Source organism: Peromyscus californicus, unplaced genomic scaffold (assembly GCF_007827085.1).
Source record: "Peromyscus californicus insignis strain IS unplaced genomic scaffold, ASM782708v3 Scaffold_16__1_contigs__length_79575227, whole genome shotgun sequence".
NCBI classification, from domain to species: domain Eukaryota; kingdom Metazoa; phylum Chordata; class Mammalia; order Rodentia; family Cricetidae; genus Peromyscus; species Peromyscus californicus.
In genome coordinates this window covers 62982650-62997868 of record NW_026294458.1, presented here as the reverse complement: position 1 = coordinate 62997868, position 15219 = coordinate 62982650, and the positions used below count along the sequence as shown (strand labels likewise).

General features: G+C 38.4%; 1 protein-coding gene across 2 annotated transcripts in view; it reads right to left on the bottom strand.

Moving 5' to 3' along the window:
• Ncam2 (neural cell adhesion molecule 2) overlaps positions 1-15219 on the bottom strand; it is a 431206-nt gene that overhangs the window by 189914 nt on the left and 226073 nt on the right. The window lies entirely within an intron of this gene.

Sequence of the window (15219 nt, the reverse complement as noted above, 5' to 3'; positions counted from 1 at the left end):
GAAGGAGGATGTATAAAAAATGAGGAAACAAGCTGTGAGCCACATGGCAAAGCATAGATGAGAAATATGCATTAATTTAAATGTAAGAGTTAGCTAATAACAAGCCTGAGCTATCAGCACAACATTTATAAGTAATATATCTGAGTGGTTATTTGGGAACTGGTGGGAGTGACAGAAATGTCTGACTACATTTACTATGGAAAAACATGTAAGTTTTATAAATATATTCCAGCAATTCTATATGCTACAATAGCAAGAATTTCACACCAGTCTGACTGTGGCATTTATCTATTTTATTTATTCAATATAATTCTATTGGACATATAATTGATCAATTTCATAGTTTCCTTTTCCCTAACAATATGATGGGTCTTATTTGTTTAGCCATATGGTGTAATACATAAAGAAAAATTCCTTCCAACAATAAGACTTTTGGCAAAAATCATAACTTAAATACTTGTTGTCAAGTTAAAATAATGAAAATTCTCGAATTTTACAAGATAATTAAAATGTTTTTCTCATTGATATTGACTGACCTATTTCTAATGATGGGAAAGACTACACAGTAAGTCATTACCCAAATCCTGTCACCACAATCTCCTTTCCTCAGAAATAGATATGCATTTATTCAATAAAGTAACGTGGGTACAAGGGATAAATGGAGAAAATATTGAAGTTCTTGTATGAGCCTGTACTGGGAATAAGTAGGTCAGAGTAACCAACAGCCCTCTTCTACTGAGCACAGACTGCAAGAAAAAAAATGCCCGTTAGTCTTGTGTACAGTGGTGCCACAGACACATGGCATGGAACTGGAGTAAGATCTACTCTTGTTTCTGAAGAAAATAGAAACTATTAGTGCTCTGATAAATGGAGGCATCAGGGAAACTTGCCTCCTCTGAGCACAGCACTTATATCCATAACAATTCTGTCACGTTGAGACTCATGGTTTCAGTAGTGGATATGTGTTCTCAGGAGAAATCCAAAGAAGATGTTTGCCAAAGGAGAATAGCAGGAAGGGCTAACAGTCAATTGTGGTAAGCATAAATGCCCTTGGAAGACACACAGTATAGGCAGTATTTTTATAGATGAGGTTCTCTTCACTATAACATCATAAACTGACCTTAAAAAATGAGTGTTTTAAGATATAATGAATAATATCTCAAACAACAAATAGGAGAAATGGAAATATGACTTTAAAAAATGCATATTTTAGACTGGGTCCCAAACATAACTGTTCTGAAATGTTTAAAGAAATGAAATACATACTCAAAGCATTTCAACATGCTAGAAGAGTAGACTTCAATTTTTTTTTCTGTCCAAACAAATGGATAATAATAAGGCAGACATATTAATACAAGGTAAGCATTAAATAATTTGTGCATGTATTTAAATGTCACATGGGATTCAGAATGTACTGTGGATTGTATGAGGAATAATCTACATAGGCTTATGTGTTGAACACTCCTCTTGAGGCTGATGATATGAAAGACTGTGGTTCCTTTTGAATCTGAAACTCCATGGAATTAGATGGATTCTAGGTGATATTTTGTTTTGTTCTGTTTAGCCCAATTCAATGAAGAGGGACAGAAGCGTAGGGAGAGGGTCAAGATTAGCATGAAAAAGCCATTTGGCATACAGATTGGAAATCTATCCCCAGCAGAGCTACCTGGAATTGACAGAACATACCTATTGGAGTCCAGATGTTCTACGGATCTTTAGGAGGTGCAACCCTTGTCCCAGATGTGGCCCCTTGAATGTGGAAAATGCAGGCAGGAGATAGAGCCTAAAGGGGATGCCTTCCATGGCAAAACAAGCCCACAAAAGTTGAGGGAGTGCCAAAAGACTCAGAAAAGGAGCTCCAAGACACTGTTTGATCAAGCTCTGCTTGCCCTGCTATTTCTAGCAGTTAGATTAAACAATGCATAAACAGCAAGGGGAAAATAGGAATAATTCATTCCTGAAGTGAACCCAGAGTCTTGTATTTTTGCCTACCATTACCCTCTGTTCCTGGTCCCTCTGCTACCCAGGGTTACTCAGGCTGTGGCATATACCTAAGAAAAAATGTATGATATGCAAATGTGAGGGAAAGTGGTGTCATGCGAATGACTTACGAAGGGCCAACACCTCCCAGGGCACAGCACTTTTGAGCTCAGACCTTTGCAGCTGTCTCGCCCACTTTTCTTCCTGGGAGTAAAACTCTTTCTCTTAATAAACTGTCTCTATTTCTATCACTATATGTTACTGCTCCAATTCTTTGTTCCGGGAAACAAGAGCCTAGCTATATCAGCAGGTGCTCTCTGATTCATGCAGGTAACAATTGGTGATCTGCCAGTCAGAAGGTACAATTGGTTTATGTCTATAATCTCTGAACTTTAACACAATGGAAGATTAGATGCTTTCAGAGTTTACTCTCTCTCTCTCTCTCTCTCTCTCTCTCTCTCTCTCTCTCTCTCTCTCCCACAAAAGAACCATGAACCCTGACAGCAGAGCACTCTTTCTTGTTTCCTTTCCCTCTCCCTTTCACAGTCCACGTTGCTCTTTGAAATGGTAGGCAAGCTATTGTGGGATGCCTAAGGATAACATGATGCTAACCGTTACCAAAGGCCTGAAAGAAAATAACAGAAATGACTGGTTCAAACTCTGGTCAGGGGGAAGAAAGCCCCGAAGAGTTGAATTCTCAGACCAGTTCTTCTAGCTCTCCTGAAGCTACACTTAGAGTAGTCTAAGATCCCTAGATAACAATGACTGTGATGTGATCTGCAAATGACAGATCTCTTTGTGGATATAGACTGGACAAGAAGTCCACTAATGTAGACCTTGTACCACCCTGATCCATAGAATTATCATAAAAACACACTTTAATTGCTTTTATTCTCAGCTATGGTGAGTTTTTATCCCAATGCTATAAAGAAAAAGAGGCCTTTAAACAAGCTCTGTGGGGGTGGGGAGGTGTGATGAGGGTTGATTAAAGTATAGAAGTATGGACTATGTGATACTGCATCCAGACTTTTCTCGTAAATATCAAGAGAAATAATCAGGTCTTCATAACTATCTACAAAGATAATCAGAAGCTGCAGAAGAAAGCACATAATACTGTGACACCTTAGATTATACTTGTTTGTGTACACATGTCAAGTAGCAAACAGAAAACAACACAAAATGGAACTTAGCTAAAATATTTTGTCTTTCTCAACAAAGTCCTGCCACATTTCCATGTTTTTACATTTATCCAGGTTGTCAATAAAGGAACATGGTCCTAATGATCATACCAGGAGTAGTACTTCTTGTCATTCATCCACATGTGACAATGTCTGATAATTCAATGTTTGATAATTCAATGTCTGATAAAGCATGTGCCAGGACCCTCAAGATTAATTACAATCCACATCTCTATTTGAACCATAGCAATGTATGGAGAATCAAGAAAGATTTTTTGATGAATCGTCCTGATTTACCAGTAACTTTCAGACCTTGAATTTAGTTTACAGTATTTACTTACTCCTGACTATGTGCTATGCCCCTGCAGAAAAAACAAAGAGTGCGGGCATGCTGAAAAACTATTGGCTTAAGTCCTAATGACCATCTGCCCAATGTGCATGTCCTCTCATATTAACAACCCACCGTTCAAGATGATAATGATCCAACCGGGCTCCAGGAGTGTAAATATCATTACAATAAAGGAAAGTTCAATTAAGGTACTTATTCATTACTTATGACAAGTTTGAAAAGGTTATTCAAGGAAAAAAAGGAAATCTGTTCCTAATTTGCAGCAGGCTATTTGGGGCTTTCAGGAAATTTAGCAACTTGGATCCCTCATCCTCAAAAGGAAAAGTTTTCTGAATCAAAGTTTGATTCTGTGGAAAGTGTAAAAGTGTCACATGAGACCTGAAATTCAGTGATCAGTTACTGGGCATTGCTGCCTTGGTGTTCATAAGATACCAAAAAATTGTGATTACACTCGAAGACACCATTGGAAAGTCTTCCCAACAAGCAAACACTCCGATTAGTCTTAGAGACCAAGGAGAAAATCCCAGGTCTGCTTCAGCTGTGAAGTTCCTGGACCCTACATATGCGAATGTGTCAAATGCAGTCATCTGTGAGGACCCATCATGTAGGATCCAGGGAGCCGTCATTAAATGACATGTCTCCATGCCAAAAACAGGAAGAGACAACTTCTCTATGACCACATTACAGAATTGAAAGTTCCCAGGGAAAGATTCTGGAAGACAGAAAAGCAAGACACCCTCACAGATCTTTCAAGAGCTACCCATGTTTCCTCCTAAGATAGACAGAGATCAAAGATCCTTGTTCTTTGTCAAAACAAACATGCTTAACTTCTTAAAATGTATTCAAATGGCATTTTTGGGGGGGGTGTCTATAAATATTTCATGAAACCTTTAAAATGCTACTTATTTATATAAAATCATATTTATTCGATCATAAAATAAAACTTTTTAGCTATGAAATCTAAATTGGATACATAAATTTTGATAGGTACTTGCTTTCAATATATGGTTTAATAGTTAAAGATAACAGAAAAAAATAAGCCGTAAAATGATTTGTTAGGATGAACAATCTCTAAAAAATTAACAGTAAAATAGTTTCACTTTTGGCATTATTATAGGCCTCTTTAGAGCCAGAAATAGTCTTAAAATACAAATGATAAATTTAACATGTTTATTTGGAGTGATGCATTTGAGAAAATATGTATGTTTATCAAGATCATTAGGTTAATTTCCTTTTCAAAAAAGACATACAAAAGATGCAATTCCAACAAGTAGCAGTATTGAGAACCTAGGTGAGCTTAAGTTGTATGCAATTAAAAGTCTATAAATTTCTTACAAATACCTATAACTAATACAAATAAGTTTAAGACAGTTTTTAACTTATAATTACATTAAGATTAAAAAATATAGCTGACTACCTATATTCTTTCAAAACAGGAATTTCAAGATTGTTTATTCTGTCCAAATTAAAATTAAGCAAAACTTCATTTTATTTATTTTTATTGGAAATTCATACAATGTATTCTAATCCCCTTCTCAATCTCCTATTATATCCCCCCAAACTCCCCATCCATTTAATGCTCCCTTTTTCTCTTAGAAAACAAACAAAGAAAAAAGGGGATGGTTCAATTAAAATATAAGAAAAACAGCACAAAAAACACACATGTACACTTTCATAAGAACACAAAGTCAGAGGCCATAGTAAACATGTGAAAGACTAGAAGATAAAAAATGCCCAAACATAGCAATATGAGAAAAAAATCTAAAAACTATCATTGAGTACATTTTGTGATGGCCATTTACTACTGATATGGGACCTACTCTTTTAAGTGTGGTTTTTATACCCAGATAGACTCTATTACAGAAAATTAAATTTTTCTTTGCAAGCAGTTGTAAATTGGAGATTGCTTTTTGCTTAGAGATGGGAGATCTAGTCCACTTCCCCCACTAAGTTTTGGGAATTCCCACTCCTGCTTGAACCTGAGCAGACATATGCATTCTGCCTCAGTCTCTGTGAGTTCATATGTACATCAGTCCTGCTGTGTTTGGAAGACAGATTCCTTAGTGCCATCATTTCCCTTTGGATCTTAAATCTTTCCCCCTCCCCTTCTGCAGAGTTCTCTGAGCCTTGAAGCTTTGAAGAAGGCCTTCTATTTAGGGCTGAGTCTCTCACTCTCTGCGCATTGTGCAGTTGTGAGTTTCTGTATTAGATACCTTCTACTTCAAGAGGAATTATCTCTGATTATGATTGAGTGATACACTGATCTACAGGTACATCAAAATGTAATTAAGAGTCATTTTATTGCCTTGTTCCTTAGCAGAATATTGTGTTTTCCCATAGGCCCATGACCTATCTAACCTCAGCTTCTTGGCCACCTGCGACATGTCAGGCTTGGATTCTTTCTCATGGAGTGGGTCTTAATTCCATTCATAAAATGGTTGGCTGGTTCCACCACATTTGTGCCACCATTGAACCAGTGTATCAACAGGCAGGTTAACATTGTTGATCACAGGTTTTGTAGCTGGATTGGTGATTACCTTGCTCTATGTATCATGAAGAGTATCTTCTATTACCATGAATGCTAGTCAGTAGAGGTGAAGGCCCTAGGTAGGCACCAGCTCAACTTCTCTGTTTCATTGAGATATGCAAATGTTTTCTCAGCAATAAGACCTTTAACATTAGTTTGTGGAGAGAAACCAATAGCCACAGCAATAAGTTTGAGTTGTTTGTGGTTGTCATAGGATCCCTTTGGCCAACAATTCAATTAGATGTGACCCTTTTCGGGCACTGGAACTTTCACTTGGATTTTGATTCTCCTTGTACTAGAAGTAATTAGTTGTGTGTAATCTTTCATTTAGGGGTTGTACATCATAAAATCCCCTCCCTCCACCTTAAAATGTCCTCTGACATTGCCATTCTTCTGGTGTTGTTTATAAAGTCATTTCTAAGAGAGATTCTTTTACAGTAGACTTTGTGGAACTCTGGCTTTTACAATCTTTTTTATTTTCTTCTGTGGTGTTCCCCTGAGCCAGAGCTGCAGCTTTAAAAAAATATCAATCTATGAGATCAGAATTTCAGGATGAAGCCATGCAAGTAGGTTTCTTCTAGATAAGGATGACAGTACTTTTCCTGGCTTATCATCAAGTCAATCTTATATACAACTTGTATACTAATCTTGTGTAATTGCTCTCATTCAAGATGCAAAACAATTTCAAACTTAATTTATGATACAAGGATTCTAGCAATCCTCTACGATGTGAAACCAAGACCCCATAACAAAACAGATAGATGAATTAGGTAAACAATTATGTGGGTTATAGGTTCTCCCCCAAGATCTGTGACTTCACTAGCCCCAAGTACTTCACTAGGTTTCCTGGTACAAGCATGATTTAGCTCTTTTGATTGGCCTTAAGTTCAATCAGAGAGATGTTTGTTACAGTCAGGTTTGGTGGCCTCTACTGCACCCTTACTTATGGACACTGTGCCATGCTGGTCATTGTTGTGGTTCATTGGCATCCTATCTGCTGGGGATTATTAGTTGTTCCCCTCTTTTGGAACCTTGTAGTGTGCCTTTTGGTACCATGAAAGGTAATCCCCAGGGAGGATGCTTTCAATTCTGTTCCAGTTCAGACTGTTCCACTGGTCTTTATTGCATTGTGTATGTAACCTCATATCCACAGATAAGTGTAGCTGAAGAAGACTATTTCTACCCCTCTTAGCATTCTGTATTACATGTAGTGTTTTTTTTTGTTTGTTTGTTTTTTGTTTTTTGTTTTTTGTGTGTGTGTGTAGGAGTGAGTCTTTGAATGATTTCCAGACATTATGGGTATAGCTTCTGACACTGCTAGGAAAGACAATCTCACAGAAAGCTCACTGATCCTCTGGCTCTTACAACCTTTCAATCCCTTCTTCCCCAATGTTCCCTGAGGCAAAAGCTGTCTTCCATATGTATCTTTTGGTACTGGGCTCAACAATCCTGCATTGTGATTAATTGCAGATTTCTGCAATACCTGTAGCTTAAGTTTTCCTGCCTGGCCCACAGTCAGGACAAATCTCTCTCACCTGCCAGTCCCACAGCCTCTCAGACCCAACCAAGTAAACACAGAGACTTATATTGCTTACAAACTGTATGGCCATACCAGGCTTCTTGCTAACTGTTCTTACATCTTAAATTAATCCATTTCTATAAGTCTATACCTTGCCATGTGGCTCGTGGCTTACCGGAATCTTCTCATGCTGTTTCTCATCGTGGCGGCTGCCAGTGTCTCTCTGACTCAGCCTTCCACTTCCCAGCTTTATTCTCCTCCTTGTCCCACCTACACTTCCTGCCTAGCCAATGGCCAATCAGTGTTTTATTTATTGACTAATCAGCAACACATTTGCCATGCAGAACATCCCAGAGCATCCCCACTTCTGGTACCAAATGGCGTCCAACGTGGTGGCAAGAGTTTCCACCTAAAAACTGAGAAAAGACTCTAAAACAGAGCTAACAGTTCCTAATTGTCTCTCTCAAATGAGCAGCAGCTGCTGGTTTGAGCTACTGGTAGGTTCCTGGAGTGTGCACTCGACCTGCAGTATGTCGGGAACGAGGCCTCTGCAAGTGGCACATTAAGCTGCATGGTGGATTTAGCCTTGCTGGTCCAAAGCAAAGAGGTTTCTGGGCTACACGCTGCTTGGATAGAGGCATGGACCCACGATGGCTCCCAGAGCTGGTGGTAGACGTGCCACCGCCATGTTGGGAAGCTGAGGTGGGCGGAGCCAGCAGCCACAGCTGCTGCAGTTTAAACAATAGATTCACAATAAGACAGATTCAGATGTAATAGTTTACAATGTGTGTAAAATATACGTAGGCTTAAAAGAGACAAAAAGGTGATATATGGTTATATAAACGAATACATAGTTTTAAAAAATAAAGTCTTTAAAGAGACAGTAAAATTAATATAAAAAATAAGCCACGTGAAGATGAATATTACACAGAGAATCTGGATTGTGTTGTCTTTGGGATTTTTAACTGCAGAAAAACATTTGATTGTAAAAGCTGTTGAGTTATGCCAAAATGTATATTTTAAAGGTACCTTGACTTCAAAATTTGGATATAAGGATATGTTGTTTTGGAAAAGAGTCTCTGCTTTTGTTCCCACAGAAAGCCAAAGGCTATGGATTTGTTCCAGATTAAGATACATCAGGTTTGACCAGCCAAGACCCCCTGAAAGGTTTCCAATGACACCAAGGCCCAGATGATCCAACATCCAGAACCATTTCAAGGCAACTGGCTCAGACGATACAGCCTCATGGACTACTCCATGATCCTAAAATTTTCTTTGTGTCCCCATAAGATACAGTGCCCCCCCTCCAGCAGGAAGTAGTAAGAGAAGCTACGCCCAAATTCCCAAATTATATGTCATTTTACTTTGTTAAGGTTAAAACCTTCCTTTTTGAAAAAAAAAGGCGGGGGGGGAAGTGCTGTGGGATGTTCTGTATGGCAAATGTGTTGCTGATTAGTCAATAAATAAAACACTGATTGGCCATTGGCTAGGCAGGAAGTGTAGGTGGGACAAGGAGGAGAATAAAGCTGGGAAGTGGAAGGCTGAGTCAGAGAGACACTGGCAGCCACCACGATGAGAAACAGCATGAGAAGATTCCGGTAAGCCACGAGCCACATGGCAAGGTATAGACTTATAGAAATGGATTAATTTAAGATGTAAGAACAGTTAGCAAGAAGCCTGGTATGGCCATACAGTTTGTAAGCAATATAAGTCTCTGTGTTTACTTGGTTGGGTCTGAGAGGCTGTGGGACTGGCAGGTGAGAGAGATTTGTCCTGCCTGTGGGCCAGGCAGGAAAACTTTAGCTACAAATACCCCCTGTCTGCTGTAAGATAAATTGACTTAATGAAGGAATGATGATTACACTTACCTCTGGGTCTAAGGACAAATATTTCAAATGCAGTTAGGGATTATTTTTGATTAGTAAAGTAGTGGTTGTAGGGAGCCCTACAGGATCTGAGATTTCACTAGCCTTAAATAGTCTAGGTTTCTAAAGCCAAGCATGAGTTCCCTTCTGTTGAGTGAGTCTTAAGTCTAATTATAGACTCTTTGGTGACTGCCAAATCATGCATAGAACTACTGCATGCTTTAGAAGCCTACAATTGAATGCCAAATTTTGGAGCTAGACACCTAAATGTGAGGTATGTTGTCCACTACCCTGTATCACATTCTTTGTTAACTAAAGTAAGAGATACTATTAATATCTTTGAAACTCCTCTCCTAAACATTTCAAAAGAGATAGCCAACAATTTGTCCAATATATCAAGCCCAGCTTACTGTTTCTTCCACTTCCCCCAAAGAAGCACCATTACGTTTCTCTATCCCTTATTGTGACTTCTTACCATGTCGAATGTAACAATCGCATACAGGTTAATCAGAAACACTTGGAGATTTTGGTGGCTTTATAGGTGGGCATAATTTTGTAATGTTATGCATATAATTTATTTATTGATTTTGTTTGCATATCAGAAAATTTGATACATCAGCTAAAGGCCTAGGTAGGATTCCCTGTTTTCAATGGCAAGAAAATTTAGCCATCCTTACTCAAAAAGTGATTCCAAGACTAGTACCACTGACTTCAGGCAGAAGCATCCTTGTTTTGCAGATTCTTAGATTCCATTTCAAATTAACTGAATCACAATCTGCATTGTAACAAGATTCTCTATTCATCCATGTGCACACTGAAATGTGGTCAGCAGTGAGTTGAACTGTAACATGGCAATATATTCATCAGACCCTATCTAAAGTTACACTACCTAATGTTGATTGATAAATCACAAATCCCTTCATATAGGACATACTTAAAAATCTGGCCATAATCTCCCTCATAGGACCCTATTTCCAAATAAATCATTTTAAATTAAAGTAAAAAGAACCTATGGCTTAATATCAATTAGTGTGTTGAATGTCTTATGAACAGTCTCTGCTTCCATAGTTTTATGTTCTAAGTCCTTTAGGAGACAAGAAGCAGGTCACTCATCACTTATTTTGAGTGTGACATTTAATTAAAACTAAAATATCTTGAGGAGGCAGCTAGCCCAAGTTCTACACTCAATCCAAATTTATTTCAACCAGCACCACTTAGACATGTAAGTTATTAACTGTCTTGATGAAGCCAGCACATGGCATCTTGTAAAAATTTTATCAGTGCACTTACTATGCAGTGATAAATTAAATTAGAAGAGAGTGTTTGAACTAACTATCTGTGTAATTCTCTTGGTGAATATGAAGTTCTCAGCATAGAACACCTCTGTGAGATTTCTTGTCAGAGCAAGTACAGCATATGCCTTATTGATCAAGGTAAGCAATAAGAAACCATACAAAGTGTGTTTCCTTTCCTGATGGTAGTATGAAATTCTATTCTGTACTTAATTTACCAGCAGTCTTTCACACATATTGTCATAAAATATGAAACTTGTCAAAGTACAGCAAATGCCACTTCAACAAATGGTACAAGGAAGAGGGGGTCACTCTCCCCTGCTTCAGAAGCAAAACAAACTTTGAATTGCAAACATTACAGAGCGACAAATGAAAAGTGTCACCCTCATGAGAAAGAATTCTAACATCTTCTTTTTTTATTTTATAATTTAATTTAATTTTACATATTAGCCACAGATTCCCTTGTCCTCCCCCCCACCTTCCTTCAGCCCCTCCCCATTCCCATCTCCTGCAGGGCAAAGACCCCCCTGAGGATTGAGTTCAGCCTGGTAGATTCAGTCCAGGCAGGTCCAATCCCCTTCTCCCAGGCTGAGCCAAGTGTCCCTGTATAAGCCCCAGGTTTCAAACAGCCAACTCATGCACTGAGGACAGGACCCAGTCCCACTGCCTGGATGCCTCCCAAACAGATTAAGCTAATCAACTGTCTCACTTATCCAGAGGGCCTGATCCAGTTGGGTGCTCATCAGCTACTGGTTCATAGTTCATGTGTTTCCATTCGTTTGGCTATTTGTCCCTGTGCTTTATCCAACCTTGGTCTCAACAATTCTCGCTCAAACAAACCCTCCTTTTTCTCGCCAATTGTACTCCTGGAGCTCCACCTGGGGCCTGGCCATGGATCTCTGCATCCGGTTCCCTCAGTCATTGGATGGGGTTTCTAGCATGACAATTAGGGTGTTTGGCCATCCTATCATCAGAGTAGGTCATTTCAGGCTGTCTCTGGACCATTGCCAGTAGTCTATTGTGGGGGTATCTTTGTGGATTTCTGTAGGCCTCTCTAGCACCCTGCTTCTTCCTAAACAGAAGAAAACAATAAAGCCCTGGAAGAATTTTAACATCTTCTAAATCATCAAATTCCTGAAACACTATTGTGTCTAGAGTCCAAATACGTTTCTATAAGGATGTGGTATTGGAGAAGGGACTACTGAGGAAAGACAGTACAACCTGTGTATCAGAATGTTGTTAAGCTTTTGACTGGTACACGGTGACAGGGCAAACAAGAGTAAAACGTATACTTCAAATGGAGGCTCTACAACCATTCACTCACGACTTCATTAGCTCATAAAGAATGGCATGTGAGTTCCCCAAGGATATCACATTTCAGATCTATTGAATTCAGGTATTATGTTCCTACTAGAAAACAATATTCCACCAGGCTAAACATTTTACAATTTTCATTAATTTGTACAACTTCTATGTTTTATGAAGTAAACAGCAGTCCTCTTTTCTAGTACTCAAATTCATTGGCTGGAAAACTTTATACCACAGCCAGAGACAAGTGTGTTTAATCACAAGATTGTTAGCAAAAGAAAATATTTGTTAGCAAAAGAAAATATCTTAAAAAAAGATCAAATATTTTAATAGAAATATGGTTAAATGCCATAGAAATGTAAAAATAACAATTTGGATGCTAAATTACAGAAAACTTCACTAGACTCATTATGTACCTTTGAAAGCACTGACCTTCTCAGGAAGCCTTAGCTGGATCTGTATTCAAAGTAGCCACATGATCTACAGACAACTAATCTCAGATTACTGGTGAGGATTTGGCCGAAAATGGTTTTTATGTCTGTTCATGATTCAGGGTAATGCTTAATATTCTTTTTCTTAGACTGATATCCCAAGTCAAACAAACTTTGAAGCTCCAAACTGTAGCAGGCTTTTTCTTTTAGGCCACCAACCAGATCCCTAATCATGACATGGAGACTTATTACTAGTTTTGAATGCTCAGCCTAGCTTAGGCTCATTTTTTGACTAGCTCAGAACCAAAGACTAGATATCCCTGAGACCTGGGCTAAACTAAAATACTACTGATCTTTAAAAAAGAAAGTAGTAATAGAAAGACTGCTAATGATATTCTGCTATACTGATAGATCAGTGCCTTATTCACACATCTTCAGAGACAATGGAAAAAAAAAAACAGATGTAGCATATAAAAAAAAAAAAAAAACAGAGATCCACAGACAGAAATTACGCAGAGAGAGAATAATTGGAACACACAACTCTATATGAGACGTCTCCATCAAATCCCTCCCCTCAGAGCTCAGGGGATTCCCAGAAGAGGATGCAAAAGGACTTTGGGAGACAGAGGACCCCAGAAGAACAAAAAAACTCTAAAACAATTGAGAAAATCTCCTATGAACTCACAGAGAAGGGAGCAGCAATCACAGGGCCTCCAAGGGTCTGCACACAGGTCTTCCCTCACATACGCTACAGATTTCAGTCTAGTACTCTATGGGACTCCTGAGTGTATAAATGAGTGGGTCTCTGATTCTCAGGCCTTCTCTTGGGGATCTTTTATTTTTCTGTTGCCTTTCCTTGTCAAACATTGATATTTTTTTTTTTTGTATCTTAATGTATTTTATTTTGTTATGTTTTATTATTATCTCTTAGAAGTCTGTTGTTTTCTAAGAGAGGGAAGAGGAGTGGTTCCAGATAGGAGAGGAGGGGGGAAGAACTGGGAGAAACAGAGGGAGGGAAAACTGTATGCAGATTATATTGTTTGAGATAGGAATCTATGTTTAATAAAAGGAAAAAAACTAATTAAAACAACAAAGAATACTTCATTGGGAATTTATTCCAACTTTGAAGACCACAGATATCCTTTCTTTTTGCTTAGAAAGTAATGACAAATTATGAAGCCTGGGATTTTTTGTAGGCTTTGGTTTCCTAGTTTGGAATAAAAAAAATAGCATGAAGTATCTATAGGTTGAGAGGAACATTGAAAAGAGAAATAGAAGATCATCATTTTATGTGAGTGTATTAGGATATTTTGTGTGTGTGTGTGTGTGTGTGTGTGTGTGTGTGTGTGTGCATTTGTGTGTGTTGTGCATAAGTTTGTCTGCAAAGTGGAAGATGCTCATGATGAAAGGGCTCCAGAGGTCACAGTCCTACAACAATCTGGACTTTCAAAGGCAATTTTCATAGTGACATGGTATGTGTCAGAGAAATCCAAAATGTGCCCTTGTGCTGTCCTTGAACCCTGTGTGCTGTAGAATGGCCATGTTCTCACATCTAAATGTGCTCCATGGAGCACAAAATGTTTCAGCTATTATGCTAGCTGTGGGGTGTTCCTGGGTGAGTGATAAGTGACTGGCCTTTGGTTATGTGCCTGCTCTGCACAGTTCTCGAAAAGACATCTGTTCAAGGGTCGCTGAAGCCCAGTAAAACAAAATGGACAAACAACCCTGGTGTTCTTCCAAGGAGTTGATGATGTCTGTTTCTTAAACTGTTCATCCTTAGCTGTGGCTTACAGGAACAGTTATTCCCTCCCTGTGGTACACAGATGGTCTGGGGAAAAGTCTGTCAGAAAGACACAAAATTATATTTATTGAAATTATATAAAATGAAAATAAAACCCAAGGAACTGTCTACAGTATTTTCTCCAATAGAATGTTGATAAAATAGTAACATCAGAGCTATAGAGATGACTGATCAGTTTAGAGTACGTCTTGTTCTTCCAGAGGTCAGAGTTCATTTCCCATCAACCATGCTGGCAGTTCCCAACTGCTTCTAACTCTAGCTGCGAGGGAATCAGCTCCCTCTTCTGGACATGGTGGGCACTTGATGCACATGACATACATCATGCTCACACATACACAAATTTAAATAAATCTTTAAAAAATAATGATAGATCCATTATATATGTTAAGTACATGCATCACAATGTAAACATTTATTTCTGTGTCCAATTAACAGTAAATATCCCATAGACATGTGATGCAATAATAAATTATACTATTAAGAAGCTGTGGAATGGTTGTGTTCAGAAGCAAATTAAAAACTCTCATTTCTTTAATATAAAAGAGTTTCATATTTTAATTCTTAAACTGGAACTGACAAATACATAATTATTTCAAAAATAAAAATGCCCCTCAGGGAGCCCCTGGCAATGGGACCAGGACTTATCCAGGGTGCATGAAATGGCTTTTTGAAACACATTCCCTATCTAGGGTGGGATAATTTGCTCAGCCTTGACACAGTGAGCAGGGGCTTGGCCTTGCCTCAATGCCAGACTTTGTGGACTCCCCAAGGGAGGCCTTACCCTCTCTGAAGAGTGGATGGGGGTGGGGTGGGAGGAAGTGGGGGGGCAGGTGATGGGGAGGGTTGGGGAGCTGGGATTGGTATTTAAAATGAAAAAAAAAACTTTTTAAGAAATAAATATTATATATATATATATATATATATATATATATATATATATATATATATATTGAGAGAGATTGAAAGAGA